The 16533-nt window shown below is 44.9% G+C and overlaps 1 long non-coding RNA gene across 1 annotated transcript; it reads right to left on the bottom strand.

The window, feature by feature from the left end:
• Nucleotides 1-4503: 4503 nt before the first annotated feature.
• Nucleotides 4504-15567, bottom strand: LOC140492272 (uncharacterized). The gene is made up of 3 exons (XR_011963527.1): nt 15445-15567; nt 12265-12341; nt 4504-4786 (listed from the first exon to the last, which is right to left on the bottom strand). It is a non-coding gene; the product is annotated as an uncharacterized lncRNA (long non-coding RNA).
• Nucleotides 15568-16533: the final 966 nt, after the last annotated feature.

Raw genomic sequence — 16533 nt, 5'->3', positions numbered from 1 at the left:
AACGTGTTAAAGGCAGGATTCTTGGCAATGTGGAGGAACAGAGGGATCTTGGGGTCCACATTGTTATAGACTAGGCCAAACCATTCAAAACATTATTAAGCAGGGAGCCCAGACTGTAACTTTGCTATTTGTTTCGGTAACTGTACAGTGAAAGTTACCCGGAGTAAGTTAGCCAGGTTGACTACCAGGTTTTAAAATAGTCAAAAATGTATTCACAAAATTATAGAATGAAACACAAAGAACAGAATATAGGATACCCATAGAACTCTGTCTATCCAAACTAGACTTAATTATGTTGTTCGGAAAATATACAATATTCCCCCAATAAACAAACACCTTCAACACAGAGTAAAACTGAAACAGAGGCTTACAGGTCAAAATTAGAAGGACAGAAGGAGAGAAGTTCCAGTCTCAGCTGACTGACTCCAGCAGCTTCTCTCTCACACACCAACGACTGAACTGACTAAAAACAAGAATTCAGTTCTCCAGACTGAACACACCCCTTTCATTATCCAGGTTACTTCTACAACGTAAAAGCTTTGGCCTGAAGACCCATTTGTTTATGTACAAACAAAAAGTCTTCCCAATACCCTTTTCATCTCTGAACCAACTCTGCCAATTTGGAGCCTGGGCTGGTTTATGACCACTCTGAATAAAATCAAGGACACGGTATCCTTGGGAAAAGGAACAGCTTTTAGAAAAAGGACCAGCTTTGTGACAACATCCATAGACCCCTCAAAGAAGCCATCCAAGTTGATAGGGTTGTTCTGACAGTGAATGGTGTGTTGGCTTTCATTAGCAGGGGGATTGATTTTAAGAGCCATGAGGTTATGCTGCAGCTTTATTCCTGATGAAGGACTTTTGCCTGAAACATCGATTTTACTGCTCCTCGGATGCTGCCTGACCTGCTGTGCTCTTCCAGCACCACTAATCCAGAATCTGGTTTCCAGCATCTGCAGTCATTGTTTTTACCTTGCAGCTTTATAAAGCCCTGGTTAGACCACACTTGGGATATTGTGTCCAATTCTGATTGCCTCTTTATAACAAAGAGTGGGTTGCAGAGGAGACTTACCAGGATACTGCCTGGACTGGAGGGTGTGTCTTATGAGGAAAGGTTGGGGGAGCTGGGGCTTTTCTCATTGGAGCGAAGAAGGATGAGAGGTGACTCGATAGAGGTCTACAAGTTAATGAGAGGCACAGACAGAGTGGATAGCCAAAGACTTTTTTTCCCAGGACAGAAATGGCTATCACAATTTTAAGATTTTGGATGTAGGTTTGCTCTCTGAGCTGAAAGGTTCATTTCCAGACGTTTCGTTTCCTTACTAGGTAACATCTTCAGTGGACCTCATGCGAAGCAATGCTGAAAATTCCTGCTTTCTATTTATATGTTTGGGTTTCTTTGGGTCGGTGATGTCATTTCCTGTAGTGAAGTCACTTTCTATTCCTTTTCTCAGGGTGTGGTAGATGGGGTCTAACTTGATGTGTTTGTTGATAGAGTTCCGGCCAGATTGCCATGCTTCTAGGAATTCTCGTGCATGTCTATGTTTGGCTTGTCCTGGGATGGATGTGTTGTCCCAGTCAAAGTGGCGTCCTTCCTCATCCGTATGTGAGGATACTAGTTAGAGAGGGTCATGTCATTTTGTAGCTAGTTGGTGTTCATGGATCCTGGTGGCTAGTTTTCTGCCTGTTTGTCCAATGTAGTATTTGTTACAGTCCTTGCACAGTATTTTGTAAATGACATTAGTTTTGCTCATTGTCTGTATAGGGTCTTTCAAGTTCATTAGCTGCTGTTTTAGTGTGTTGGTGGGTCTGTGGGCTACCATGATGCCAAGGGGTCTGAGTAGTCTAGCAGTCATTTCTGAGATGTCTTTGGGGTAGGGGAGATTAGCTCAGGTTTCTGGACATGTTTTGTCTGCTTATTTGGTTTGTTGCTAAGTATTCAAAAAGAATGGGTACCCAATGAACACAGTTCGCCGATTTCTCAGCAACAAACCCAAACAAGCAGACAAAACACATCCAGAAACCCGAGCCACTCTCCCCTACATCAAAGACATCTCAGAAATGACTGCCAGTCTACTCAGACCCCTTTGCATCATGGTAGCCCATAAACCCACCAACACACTAAAACAGCAGCTAATGAACTTGTAAAACCCTACACAGACAACAAGCAAAACTATTGTCATTTATAAAATACCGTGCAAGAACTGTACAAATACCACATTGAACAAACAGGCAGAAAACTAGCCACCAGGATACATGAACACCAACTAGCCACAAAAGGCATGACCCTCTCTAACTAGTATCCTCACATACAGATGACGAAGGACATCACTTCGACTGGGACAGCACATCCATCTTAGGACAAGCCAAACTAAGGCATGCACGAGAATTCCTAGAAGCATTGTATTCCATCCGGAACTCTATCAACAAAGCATAGTGTGATTAAAGGCAGTCAGCATGGCTTTGTGAGGGGCAGGTCATGCCTCACAAATCTTATAGGGTTCTTTGAGGAGGTGTCATTTTCCAACCGTCCCTTTACCTGCGAACATCTGCCCCAATCAACTTTTGAAAGTTCTTGCCTAATACCGTCGAAATTGGCCTTTATCCAATTTAGAACTTCAACTTTTGATCTGGTCTATCCTTTTCCATCACTATTTTAAATCTAATAGAATTATGGTCGCTGGCCCCAAAGTGCTCCCCCACTGACCCCTCAGTCACCTGCTCTGCCTTATTTCCCAAGAGTAAGTCAAGTTTTGCACCTTCTCTAGTAGGTACTTCCACATACTGAATCAGAAAATTGTCTTGTACACACTTCAGAAATTCCTCTCCGTCTAAACCTTTAACACTATGGCAGTCCCAGTCGATGTTTGGAAAGTTAAAATCCCCTACCATAACTACCCTATTATTCTTACAGATAGCTGAGATCTCCTTACAAGTTTGTTTCTCAATTTCCCTCTGACTATTGGGCAGTCTATAATACAATCCCAATAAGGTGATCATCCCTTTCTTATTTCTCAGTTCCACCCAAATAACTTCCCTGGATGTATTTCTGGGAATATCCTCCCTCAGCACAGCTGTAATGCTATCCCTTATCAAAAATGCCACTCCCCCTCCTCTCTTGCCTCCCTTTCTATCCTTCCTGTAGCATTTGTATACTGGAACATTAAGCTGCCAGTCCTGTCCATCTCTGAGCCATGTTTCTGTAATTGCTATGATATCCCAGTCCCATGTTCCTAACCATGCCCTGAGTTCATCTGCCTTCCCTGTTAGGCCCCTTGCATTGCAATAAATGCAGTTTAATTTATTAGTGTCCTACCTTGTCCCTGCCTGCCCTGACTGTTTGACTCACTTCTGTTCTCAGCTGTACCCATCTCAGATTGATCTCTTTCCTCACTATCTCCCTGGGTCCCACCGCTATCCCCCCCCCCACCCCCCCACCCCCCATCTTACTATTTAAATCCTCCTGAGCAACACTAACAAATCTCCCTGACAGTTTACTAGTTCCCTTCTAATTTAGGTGCAACCCGTCCTTCTTGAGCAGGTCACTTCTATCCCAAAAGAGATTCCAATGATCCAAAAATGTGAATCCTTTTCCCATACACCAGTTCCTCAGCCATGCATTCATCTGCTCTATCCTCCTATTCCTGCCATCACTAGCTCGTAGCACTGGGAGTAATCCAGATATTGCTACTCTTGAGGACCTCCTTTTTAAATTTCTGCCTAACTCTCTGTAATCTCCCTTCAGAGTCTCAACCTTTTCCCTTCCTATGTTGTTGGTTCCAATGTGGACAATGACCTCCTGCTGGCCCCTCTCCCCCATGAGAACATTCTGCACCCTCTCTGAGACATCCTTGATCCTGGCACCAGGGAAGCAATACACCATTCTGCTTTTTCTCTGCTGGCCACAGAGTCCCCTAACACAATTGATCTCTTGGAACCCAATGTACCTCTCACTGCATTAGAGCCAGTCTCAATACCAGAAACTTGGCTGTTCGTGCTACATTCCCCTGAGAATTCATCACCCCCTACATTTTCCAAAACAGCATATTTGTTTGAAATGGGTGTGGCCACAGAAGACTCCTACACTAGCTGCCTACCTGTCTTACCTTTCCTATCTATTTGACTACATTTGAGACTTTTCCCCCCTTCCTATAACTGCCACCCATCACGTACTGTTTCTGTTGCATATTCCTCATTGCTTCTAACCATCTCTCCAACCGATCCATTCGATCTGATAGGATTCGCATCCAACAACATTTATGGCAGATATAATCCGCAATAACCCTTAAACTCTCTTTAAACTCCCACACCTGACAAAGAAGTACATATCACTGTACTAAAGGCTATTTTTGCTTCTTCACATCTACAGACCAAGAAAATAACATCGTTTTATTCCTCTACAAAACACTGCCCCAGGTTAAATTAATAGTTTTGGCTAAAATTTTAAGTTTAATCAAGAGACATATCTCAAAAAACATATAATCAAGAAAGAATCCACACACTTAAAACAATTCACTTATCTGGTTCTGTGCTGTGAACTTCACCCAAACAGGTTCCTCCAAGATTAGTTGTGAATTTCACTGTTTGTTAATTTTCCCAGACACACTCCGATGTCCAGCGATACATGAATTCAAACAGCAAAGTCAGTAACTGTGCAGGTTCCCTGTGGTGTCAGTTTCTTTCTCTCTCTTTCTCTCTCTCTCTCTCCTGCACTGTCCTCACAATGTGCTTCCTTTGTCTGCTCTTCTCCCTTTTAAAACTGCTGTTGTTTTGGCCTTTTTTTTACCTAGAAGAGACAAAGTTAAGAAGCATCATGGCAGATCTATGAATAGGCAAGGAATAGAGGGATACAGACCACATGGATACAAAAAGATTATCAATTGGACTGAGATTCTCGACATGAAAAGGAAAAAAAATTGTCTGATTCTGCAAATACATTTTGAATAAATCTTGTGAATGAGTGGCAAGTGACCTCATTTCCTGCAGTTGATGTCATTCTCATCCAGTCTTGCCTTGTTGAGATGCAGTTACCTCCCACAGAGAGAAACTAGACAATTGCTGCTGGGAAAATCAGAGTAGGATTCTGGAATTCCAGCTCACATTTGCTCCTCTAGTCTCCACCTTGGCCAACAGTCCCCTCTCTCTCAGGGTATGCAACAATGGGCACCGATTGCCTGTACCCCCTCCACGGAGATTGGCATCAGACACACACATGGTTCAGCACATCAACATGACACATATCCAACTCACTGAGAATGCAGTTCTGCACCTCAATCTTGTATTTTGGAATTGGCCTTTCACAACATGCTTCTGTCTGTCTGCAGGAACAAGCCCCCATCTCACAGAGCTGACCAGGGCTCCTCACTTGCTTTCTTGGCGCCAACTCACACTGCACCTACTCGGAGGCTCACAGTATTGCTGTCTTGCCTTATGCCTTTTGCACTTTGCTGCTTCATTCAGAAGTTAAAGGTTCATAGTCATTTAGCGCAGACACAAAACCAGGCAACTTGTCACAGTCAGCAGTAAAGAGTCCCGGGATGGACATGTTGCTGGAAGGCATCATGCTACATCAATGTCACACCCACAGCAATATTGTGGGCCAACACACTGCATGGCCTTCAACCAAATGGCCATGTCTCTAAGTCAAATGGGAACAGTCTTGGTCAAGTCGAGGAGGACTGTTTTTGGTCAAGGGTGGGAGACAGTAGTGCATTGGAGGGTAGGGGGTTATTACAGGGTGGGGGATCATCAACAGTCATGATCACTGTAACTTCAGGGGAGGTGTTGGGGGGGGGCGCGGTGTGATGATGATGCAGCACGTTGCTGGCAAGGCCAAGCTGTTGGCCTGGGGCTCAGGGTAATGTTGGGTGGAAGCTCAGCACTGATGGGGTCAACAAGAAGTGCAAGGAGAAAAGGAAGGTCAAGGTTCAGGGGTTGATGGAGGATGGGGGTTGGGCTGGTCTTTGTGACCAGGCTCTGTGTGTGACTCACTCTGCATCTTCCTTCATTCTCATCTGAATAATGAGTATATGGATTAGAATAGATTCCCTACAGTGTGGAAACAGGTCCTTCGGCGTAACCAGTCCACACCAACCCTCCAAATAGTAATGCACCCAGACCCATTTCCCTTTGACTAATGCACCTAACACTCTGGGCAATACACCTGGCCTGTGGCAGGAAACCAGAGCAAACCCACACAGACACGGGGAGAATGTGCAAACTCCACACAGGCAGTTGCTAGAGGCTGGAATCGAACTTGGGTCTCTGGCGCTGTGAGACAGCAGTGCTAACCACTGAGCCCACTGTGCTGCCCAATGCAAAATATAATGGGATTACAAAATGGCTTCAACCACACTCGAAGTGGGCAGAGTAAGTGTCTTCTTTGTCTAAGCAGATGGGGGCTCTTCGCGTGTTTCAAGGGGCAACTGCATCAATCACACAGTCAGGTTGCATAGATCCACAATCATATAGCCTGCATTTGAAATGTATGGATCATACTCAAGCAAGCTTCAAAACCCCATGTCCCAACATTACATCACATTCTGCTATTGGGACAGCATTTATTAAATATTCCAGGCTGTGCTAAGAAATTCACTGGCTCCAGTTTAAGATTATCAGTCAGACTCGCTAGCAGCACATACCTTCACACATAGGAGGCAAAAAGAATTTGTCAAGACACTGCACACTCACCATTTAGAAAGGGTCAAAGAGATTGCCAATCTCTCATACATTCCTCAAGGTAAGACCCAGAGCAGTCAGAGGTTACCTGAATCTTTACAACTAACAAAGATTGAGAGCTTACAATCCCAGCTACATCTCCATGCCAACGATGGTCAAACAAACCTCTTCTTGTGACCAACTTTGGTTTCTTGACAGTCAGTCCTGGTGGTTACAATACGGAAGGCTGCTCATTTATGTCTCATTTTAGCAACTTTTTAAAACTTGAAAAGGAAAAATATTCAAGGCCAGTGGGTAAGTACAAGGGTATGGAACTATTGTAAGCACTGTATAAGCACGATGGGGGAATGGTTTTAGGCATAGATTCTGGACAAGGACCTAAGAATAGTAACAACATAAATATGGAAGCTGAAAATGTGTGGTCACAAAATTTTCCCTTTTCAAAAATTGGGTGATAAATAAAAGATTGATAAATAATGGATAATGTACAATGTTCCACTGAAGCGGTAATGAGATATGACATCTTCAACCTACAAACACTTTTTTAAAATAAATATTCTTATTGAAAAGCTTTTTAAAAATCTTTTACAAAACATTTATAAGGGAAAAGAACCCAACAAAACAGAAAAACGAACAGTACAAGGAACAAGGCCATCACACAGGACCATTGTTACTAAACAGCCCACTATTCGACTAAAACAAACCTATCTACTTAACTAAAACTAAACTACAAACATATTGAATAAATATTAGCTTAAATTACATTTAAGTTACTTAAATTAGATAATGTCTTACTCCTTTATTCTGTCTTACTCATCACATCTCCACTGAGGCTCCCATCCCTGGGTGTAACCCCTACACTACCCATATTCTTTCCCTTCCTCCCGGGGCCCCACAGGCTCCCATAAAGCCACATTCCCGCGGCTGTACCACAGCCCTGACTGATACTGCCGACAAGTCAGTTTCAATATAATTTAAAAAGGGCCGTTACGTCTTGTAAAGCTGTTCCGTTTTGTGGTGCACCATATCCGTGAGGTAACCTTGGGGGAGATGCTCCATCGCCAGCCTTTGCCACCCCATGAGACCTGGTAGTTTTTCTGATGTCCAATTTAGTAAAATGTTCTTCCTCACACAATGGGCAAGGATATTACACAGTCTCTTCCCGTGTTCCCCCAGATATTACACAGGCTCTTCCCGTGTTCCCCCAGAGAGGGCAAGTTTGGCAGCCCCAAAAGAAGAATTACTGGATCCATAGAACATTGAACATAGAAAAATACAGCGCAGTACAGGCCCTTCGGCCCTCGATGTTGCGCCGACCGAAGCCTACCTAACCTACACTAGCCCAATAACCTCCATATGCTTGTCCAATGCCCGCTTGAATGACCATAAAGAGGGAGAGTCCACCACTGCTACTGGCAGGGCATTCCATGAACTCACAACCCGCTGAGTAAAAAATCTACCCCTAACATCTGTCCTATACCTACCAGCCCTTAATTTAAAGCTGTGTCCCCTAGTAACAGCTGACTCCATACGCGGAAAAAGGTTCTCACTGTCAACCCTATCTAAACCCCTAATCATCTTGTACATCTCTATCAAATCTCCCCTAAACCTTCTTTTCTCCAATGGAAACAGCCCCAAGTGCCTCAGCCTTTCCTCATACGATCTTCCCACCATACCAGGCAACATCCTGGTAAACTTCCTCTGCACCCGTTCCAGTGCCTCCACATCCTTCCTATAGTATGGCGACCAAAACTGTACACAATACTCCAGATAAGGCCGCACCAGAGTCTTATACAACTGCAACATGACCTCAGGACTCCGGAGCTCAATTCCTCTACCAATAAAAGCCAGTACGCCATATGCCTTCTTCACAGCACTATTTACCTGGGTGGCAACTTTCAGAGATCTGTGTACATGGACACCAAGATCCCTCTGCTCACCCACACTACCAAGTAGTCTACCATTAGCCCAGTAATCCATCTTCTTGTTACTCTTACCAAAGTGAATGACTTCACACTTAGCTACATTGAATTCCATTTGCCACCTTACTGCCCAGCTCTGCAACTTATCTATATCGCGCTGTAACCTGCCACATCCTTCTTCGCTGTCCACAACTCCACCGACTTTCGTATCATCTGCAAACTTGCTCACCCAGCCTTCAAGCCCCTCCTCCAGGTCATTTATAAAAATGACAAACAGCAATTGTCCCAAAACAGATCCTTGTGGAACACCGCTAGTAACTGCGCTCCAAGATGAACCTATACCATCAACTACTACCCTCTGTCTCCTTCCAGCCAGCCAATTCCTAATCCAAACCTCTAATGCACCCTCAATGCCATACCTCCGTAGTTTTTGCATTAGCCTACCATGGGGTACCTTATCGAACGCCTTGCTAAAATCCATATACACCACATCTACTGCTTTACCCTCGTCCACTTCCTTGGTCACCTTCTCAAAGAATTCAATAAGGTTTGTGAGGCACGACCTGCCCTTCACAAAACCATGCTGACTATCCTTGATCACATTATTCCTATCCAGATGTTCATAAATCCTATCCCTTACAATTCTCTCTAAGACTTTGCCCACAACAGAAGTGAGACTCACTGGCCTATAGTTACTCGGGCTATCCCTGCTCCCCTTCTTGAACAAGGGGACCACATTCGCTATCCTCCAATCTTCTGGCACTATTCCCGTAGACAGCAACGACATAAAAATCAAGGCCAATGGCTCCGCTATCTCCTCCCTTGCTTCCCAGAGGATCCTAGGATAAATGCCATCAGGCCCAGGGGACTTATCTATTTTCACCCTTTCCAGTATTCCCCAGACCTCTTCCCTACATACCTCAAGGCCATCCATTCTAATCACTTGTGACTCAATATTCACATCAGCAACAGTGTCCTGTTCCTGAGTGAATACTGACGAAAAGTATTGATTTAGTGTCTCACCAATCTCCTCCGCCTCCACACACAACTTCCCACTACTATCCTTGACTGGACCGATACCTACCCTAGTCATCCTTTTCTTCCTGACACACCTATACAAAGCCTTTGAGTTTTCCTTAATCCTACCAACTAAGGACTTTTCATGTCTCTTCTCGCTGCTCTTAGCTCTCTCTTTAGATCCTTCCTGGCTACCTTATAACTCTCAATCGCCCCAACTGAACCTTCACACCTCATCTTTACATAGGCCGCCCTCTTCCCTTTCACAAGGGATTCCAATTCCTTATTAAACCACGGCTCCTTCACAAGACCCTTTACTCCCTGCCTGACTGGTACATACTTATCAAGGACACCCATTAGCTGTTCCTTGAACAATCTCCACATATCATTTGTGTTCTTCCCTTGAAGCCTATTTTTCCAATCCACACATCCTAAGTCATGCCTCACCGCATCATAATTTCCCTGCCCCCAGCTATAACTGTTGCCCTGCAGTGCACACTTATCCCTCGCCATCACTAGAGTAAAAGTCACCGAGTTGTGGTCACTGCCCCCGAAGTGCTCACCTACCTCCAAGTCTAACACCTGGCCTGGTTCGTTACCCAGAACCAAATCCAGTATGGCCTCACCTCTTGTTGGCCTGTCTACATATTGTGTCAGGAAACCCTCCTGCACACATTGCACAAACACTGACCCATCTAACGAACTCGAGATATAGCTTTCCCAGTCAATATCTGGGAAGTTAAAGTCCCCCTTAACAACCACCCTGCTACTTTCACTCTTCTCCTGAATCATCCTCGCAATCCTTTCTTCTACTTCTCTCGGACTATTAGGAGGCCTGTAGAAAACTCCTAACAGGGTGACCTCACCTTTCCTATTTCTAACCTCAGCCCAAACTACCTCAGATGGCAAGTCTTCCTCCATCACCCTTTCTACGGCTGTAATACTATCCTTGACAAGCAATGCCACACCTCCCCCTCTTTTACCCCCACCTCTGACCCTACTAAAACATTTAAACCCTGGAACCTGCAACAGCCATTCCTGTCCCTGTTCTACCCACGTCTCTGTAATGGCCACAACATCGAAGTCCCAGGTACCAACCCATGCTGCAAGTTCACCTACCTTATTTCTTATACTTCTGGCATTGAAGTATACACACTTCAAGCCACTTTCCTGTTTACAGGCACCCTCCTTCGAGATCGATGCCATGTTCCTAACCTCCCTACACTCAAGGTCCTGTACCCTAAAGCTACAGTCCAGGTTCCCATGCCCCTGCAGAGTTAGTTTAAACCCTCCCAAAGAGCACCAGCAAACCTCCCCCCAAGGATACTGGTGCCCCTCAGGTTCAGGTGTAGACCATCCTGTTTATAGAGGTCCCACCTTCCCCAGAAAGAACCCCAGTTATCCAGAAACCAGAATCCCTCCCTCCTGCACCATCCCTATAGCCACGCATTTAATTCTTCTCTCTCCCTATTCCTCGACTCTCTATCACGTGGCACGGGTAACAAACCAGAGACAACGACTCTGTTCGTTCTAGCTCTGAGCTTCCAACCTAGCTCCCTGAAAGCCTGTCTAACATCCTCACCCCTCTTCCTACCTATGGCGTTGGTGCCAACGCGGACCACGATCTGGGGCTGCTTCCCCTCCCCCTTGAGGACCCGGAAAACACGATCAGAGACATCATGTACCCTTGCACCTGGGAGGCAACATACCAATCGTGAGTCTCTGTCGCCCCTGCAAAACCGTCTATCTGTGCCCCTCACTACTGAGTCCCCAATAACTATCGCTCTACCTTTCTCCACCCTTCCCAGAGGCCTGAACCTCGTTGCTTACCCCTCGTAAGTCATCCACCCCACAAGTATCCAAAATGGTATCCTTGTTCTTGAGGGGAACGACCGCAGGGGGCCCCTGCACTGGCTGCTTCCTCCCAGTCCCCCTCACTGTCACCCATCTTTCAGAGTAACTACTTCCCTAAAGCTCTGATCTATGACCCCCTCTGCCTCCCGAATGATCCGAAGTTCATCCAACTCCAGCTCCAGTTCCCTATCACGGGCTTGGAGGAGCTGGAGATGGGTGCACTTCTTGCAAGTGTAATCAGGAGGGACGCTAATGGCTTCTCTCACCTCATACATGTTGCAAGAGGAACATTGCACTGCCTTCACTGCCATCCCTCTAAAAGAGAAACTTTAAAAACTAGATCTAAAGAAACAAACAAGCAAAATGCAGCACTTACCTGCTTATCACAACGGGTCGTATTATTAGGTTAGAGGAGGAGGGCGGGTGGGAGGCTCTACCCCTGTAGTGCCTCGGGTTCCTCGCCTGCGCGCTTTTATAAGAAAAAAACCTTCCCAGGTAAGCTAGCGCGACACCAGCTTCCGGGTCCACTCGGCGCTCAAAAAAAAACTTTAAATTTTAGCCGTTAAAAAAACAATAACTGGACTATACCGTGACTTAAAAAAAACACCATCAGACAGCCGTTACCTGCTCCACCCAGAGAGTGAGGCCGAAGGCTTGGAGCTTGGAAATGTTAATTTCAGTCCCCAAAATGTCCTTTAACTCCCTTACTATAGCATTCCAATATCTTTGGATCCTGCAACAGGACCAATAACAATGTGTGATAGTGTCCATATTAATTTTACATTTTACGTACCTCCGATGAAATTCCCGTCCTAACTCTCAGTTCCACGTCTTACAGAGTCGTTCCATATCCCCCAGAGCATGGCCTTTCTGTCAATGATATAAAGTACTGAGTGAAAGAGGACCCATACACCGGAGTACCCTTTTATATAAACACTTTAAAAAAGGGGAGGAAGGACTGCAGTACAATCGCTGTGATATTTATATATTTAAAACTCCAACATTACCCGACAACATACAGACTGACTGCTACGAGAGAGCATGGAGGAGTCACATACACCAGTAAGTCAGCCATACGGCAAGGGGCCAGCACAATATCTGTTAGACAGTGCAGCCGAATGACAACTCCAACAGCTTCTCTGGGAATCAGTGTCACTATCACAGTCTGGACTCCCACACTTCATCAGCATTTCAATCCTGGAAAGAAATAAACGGTGGGGAGTATAACCAGCCTAATGGAGGAATATCCCCACAAGTGTGACATTTGGCACCTTGGCAGAGGTTAAAGCTGGCCAGGAGGATAGTAAGCCTGCTCCTGACTAACCCTTGCTGTCCTTTTATTGTTAACATTCCCACTGCTCCAGCACACCCCTCCACCCAGGAAGAGGAAGTGCGCCGTAGCCTCACAGCTGCAGATAGTGCCCTGCTCTCTGATTCTAATTCCTGCTACAACTGGTTACACAATTCAGTGAGTACTTCCACACAGAAGAGCACTCTGTCTATGTAGGGGTAAGGTACCCTGTCAGTGTAGGGGTACGGTACCCTGTCCATGTAAGGGTACGGTACCCGGTCCATGTAGAGAGAAGGTACTCAGTCCATGTAGGAGTACAGTACCCTGTCCATGTAGAGAGAAGGTACTCAGTCCATGTAGAGAGAAGGTACCCTGTCCATGTAGAGAGAAGGTACTCTGTCTGTGTAGAGCTACGGTACCCTGTCCATATAGGGATAAGCTATCCTGCCCATGTAGGGGTAAGGTATCCTGCCCATGTAGGGGTAAGGTACCCTGTCCATGTAGAGGTTGCTGTGGTCGCCCTCAATATGGCATGTCAATGGCCTTCCACTCTCACACTATGTTTTTGCAACCTGTAAAGTGACAGAGTACAACTCCAGTTGAGTATCGTGTGCAGTTTTGGTCTGCTATTCTGAGGCAGGACATTCTGACTATTGAAGGAGTCTATCAAAGGTTCACCAGACTGATGGCTGGGTGGACATATGAAATAAAGCTGGTTTGACTGGGCCTGTATTCACTGGAATTTAGAAGAACGAGGGGGGATCTCATAGAAATATCTAAAATCCTGATGGGACTGGATAGGATAGATGTGGGAAGGATATTCCCGATGTTGGGGAAGTCCAGAACTAGGGGTCACACTCTAAGAATAAGGGGTAAGCCATTTAGGACTGAGATGAGGAGGAATTTCTTCACTCAGATTTGGGGACTTGTGGAAGTTTCTCCCACAGGAAGTTGTTGGCACCAGTACATTAGATGGATTCAAGAGGGAGCTGGACATGTTCCTTGTGTCTAATGGGATCTAGGGACGTGGGAGAGGGTGGGAATGGGATACTGAGATTGCATGATCAGCCATGATCATATTGAATGGTGGGGCAGGCTCAAAGGGCCGAATGGCCCACTCCTGCAGCTATTTTCTCTGTTTCTAAGTTTCAGCCAAATCAGCTCTCCAATGGTTAATTGGTTAGAGATAAAAAAAAACCTACAGATGTTAGAATCCAGAGTAGACAGGCAGGAAGCTGGCAGCCGGGCAGCATCAGGAGGTCGGAAAGTCGACGTTTTGGGTGTAACCTTTCTTCAGGACTGGGGTTGGGTGTGGGAGGGAGATGCAGATCGAGGTGGGGGCAGGGTGATGAAGTGGGGATAGGTAAAGACAGGTAGAGCGTTCGACCTGGTTGGTCAACATTGAGTTCTTCAATTTCAAATAATCTCCCTCCTCATTCCCTGACTTCCTTCCCAGCCCCTCCCCCTCCCTTCCACTGCTCCCTGCCACCAACATCACCCGAAACAGCAACTTCTCATCTCCTGATGCTGCCTGCTTTGTTGTGCTCATCCAGCCTCCTGCCTGTCTACTCCAATGGTTAATTAGCATTAAGACATCCTCAAACCTGACCAATGCAGCTGAAACTATGTGTATTCCAGATTGCAATCAAAGACATACAAGGTCCATCTTAATCAATATTATGGTGGATGGTACCCCAATTAAAGATTGTCAGAGTCATACAGCACGGAAACAGACCCTTCGGTCCAATCAGTCCATGCCCAACATAATCCCAAATTAAACTAGTCCCACCTGCCTTCTCCCAGCCCATATGCCCCCAAACCTTTCCTATTAATGTACCTATCCAAGCATCTTTTGTATGTTATCATTGTACCCACATCCATCACCTTCTCAGGAAATTTATTCCACCCTCTGTGTAAACAAATTGTCCCCCATGTCTTTTTTAAATCTCTCTCCTCGCACCTTAAAGACATGTCCCCTAGTCTTAAAATCCCCCATCCTAGGGAAAAGATAACTCCCATTAACTCTGTCTATACCTCTGAAGGTTGTACTAATGACTGAAAGGTAGATCAGTTATAATCAATCATTTTATCCTATAATGTACACAGTAATGTTGTTGTAATTTACTGATATCAAATTATGTCATAGAGTGAGATCTGTGGAATTTGACTGGAGTGTTAACATTACCTATAATCAGGTAAATTTGTCAAGATTTTTTAAATTAAAAAGCCCAAACATCTTTTCGGTGGGGTTAGTTGAGATATTTTTAGAATATAAATGTAGGTGATGTCCGCATCTCAAGAATTTGAGTCAACCGTATAGCTGCTGATGGAGTTGGAGAATAATTACTTGTTTGTCATTACTGTGTGACGCAGGCAAGTGAGCTGCAGGAAATAACAGTGAAGAAGATTTCAGGAGCTGAAAGCCCAGCAGAAAGTCACTGCTGTGCTCATTCTAACAGCAAATGTCAAACACATTTATACTGTAAATTATACAAAAATATTTTTTTCAGGTATGTCACCTCATCTCACAAAAAGACATCTTTAGAAACATGCTCTCACATTAAAAGTAATGAAAACAGACCTCAGTGGGATTAGAATTATTGGCTAGAAAGTGCCATTGTATCTTTGCTATCGTGTAACTGTGCAAATCTCAGTAGCACTCTGCAGTGACAAGACACAAACCTGTCCGATTCCTTTGTTGTTTTACAATAGCTCTGTTAGCCTTATTTCTCTTCGGAGTCAGTTGCTAGACTTGGGAGTTCAGAGTAACCTCTTCAAGGTTCACCTTTCCAGTCATTTCATAGGATTCACTGATCCTCAATGAAGCAAAATCAAAAGGATGGAGAGGGAATGAATAAGCTGGAGAGCAAGGGGAGTTGCTATGGCAGCAAGGAGAGAGGAAAGAACCCAGACAGAAATTTAAATAAATCAATGCTGTCTGACACAGAGAACCAGCCCTCTATAATGTGAAAGGCAATAAGATGCATTATTTGACGTTGTTGTGCATATTGTTTCTTTACAAGTATATCAAAATGATCTACAATGTGTTATATACTGTGTGTATACAATGATAATAGGTGTTTACCTACATTACAACAGGTTTAGGGCATTCTAAAAATTTCACACGAGGTTGGACACGTTTTTGTTAGCAGTGTTTAGATTAGATTATTAGATTAGAATAGATTACATTACAGTGTGGAAACAGGCCCTTCAGCCCAACAAGTCCACACCGACCCGCCGAAGTGCAAACCACCCATACCCCTACATTTACCCCTTACCTAACACTAAGGACAATTTAGCATGGCCAATTCACCTTTGGACTGTGGAAGGAAACCAGAGCACCCGGAGGAAACCCACGCAGACACAGGGAGAATGTGCAAACTCCACACAGTCAGTCACCTGAGGCGGGAATTGAACCCGGGTCTCTGGCGCTGTGAGGGGCTGTGAGGCGCTGTGTTGTTTTAGGGAGATGGAGATTACTATGTCTGGCACAATTAAAAATTGTCAGAGGCCCATTTTCCCATTTAAAGTAACAAACTAAAATAATTTTCTTTGTTCACAGGATAAGGGCATCAGTGGCTAGGTCAGCATTTATTACTCGTCCCTAATTGTCCAGAGGGCAATTAAGAGTCAACCATGGGTCTGGAGTCCCATGTAGGCCAAACCAAGTAAGGATGGCAGTTTCCTTCCCTAAACAATATTAGTGACCCAGATGGGCTTTTCCAACTATCAACAATGGATTCATGTCATTCTGGTCATCTTCGACACTTA

Source organism: Chiloscyllium punctatum, chromosome 20 (genome assembly GCF_047496795.1).
Source record: "Chiloscyllium punctatum isolate Juve2018m chromosome 20, sChiPun1.3, whole genome shotgun sequence".
NCBI classification, from domain to species: Eukaryota; Metazoa; Chordata; class Chondrichthyes; order Orectolobiformes; family Hemiscylliidae; genus Chiloscyllium; species Chiloscyllium punctatum.
This window is presented reverse-complemented; position numbering and strand designations above follow the sequence as displayed.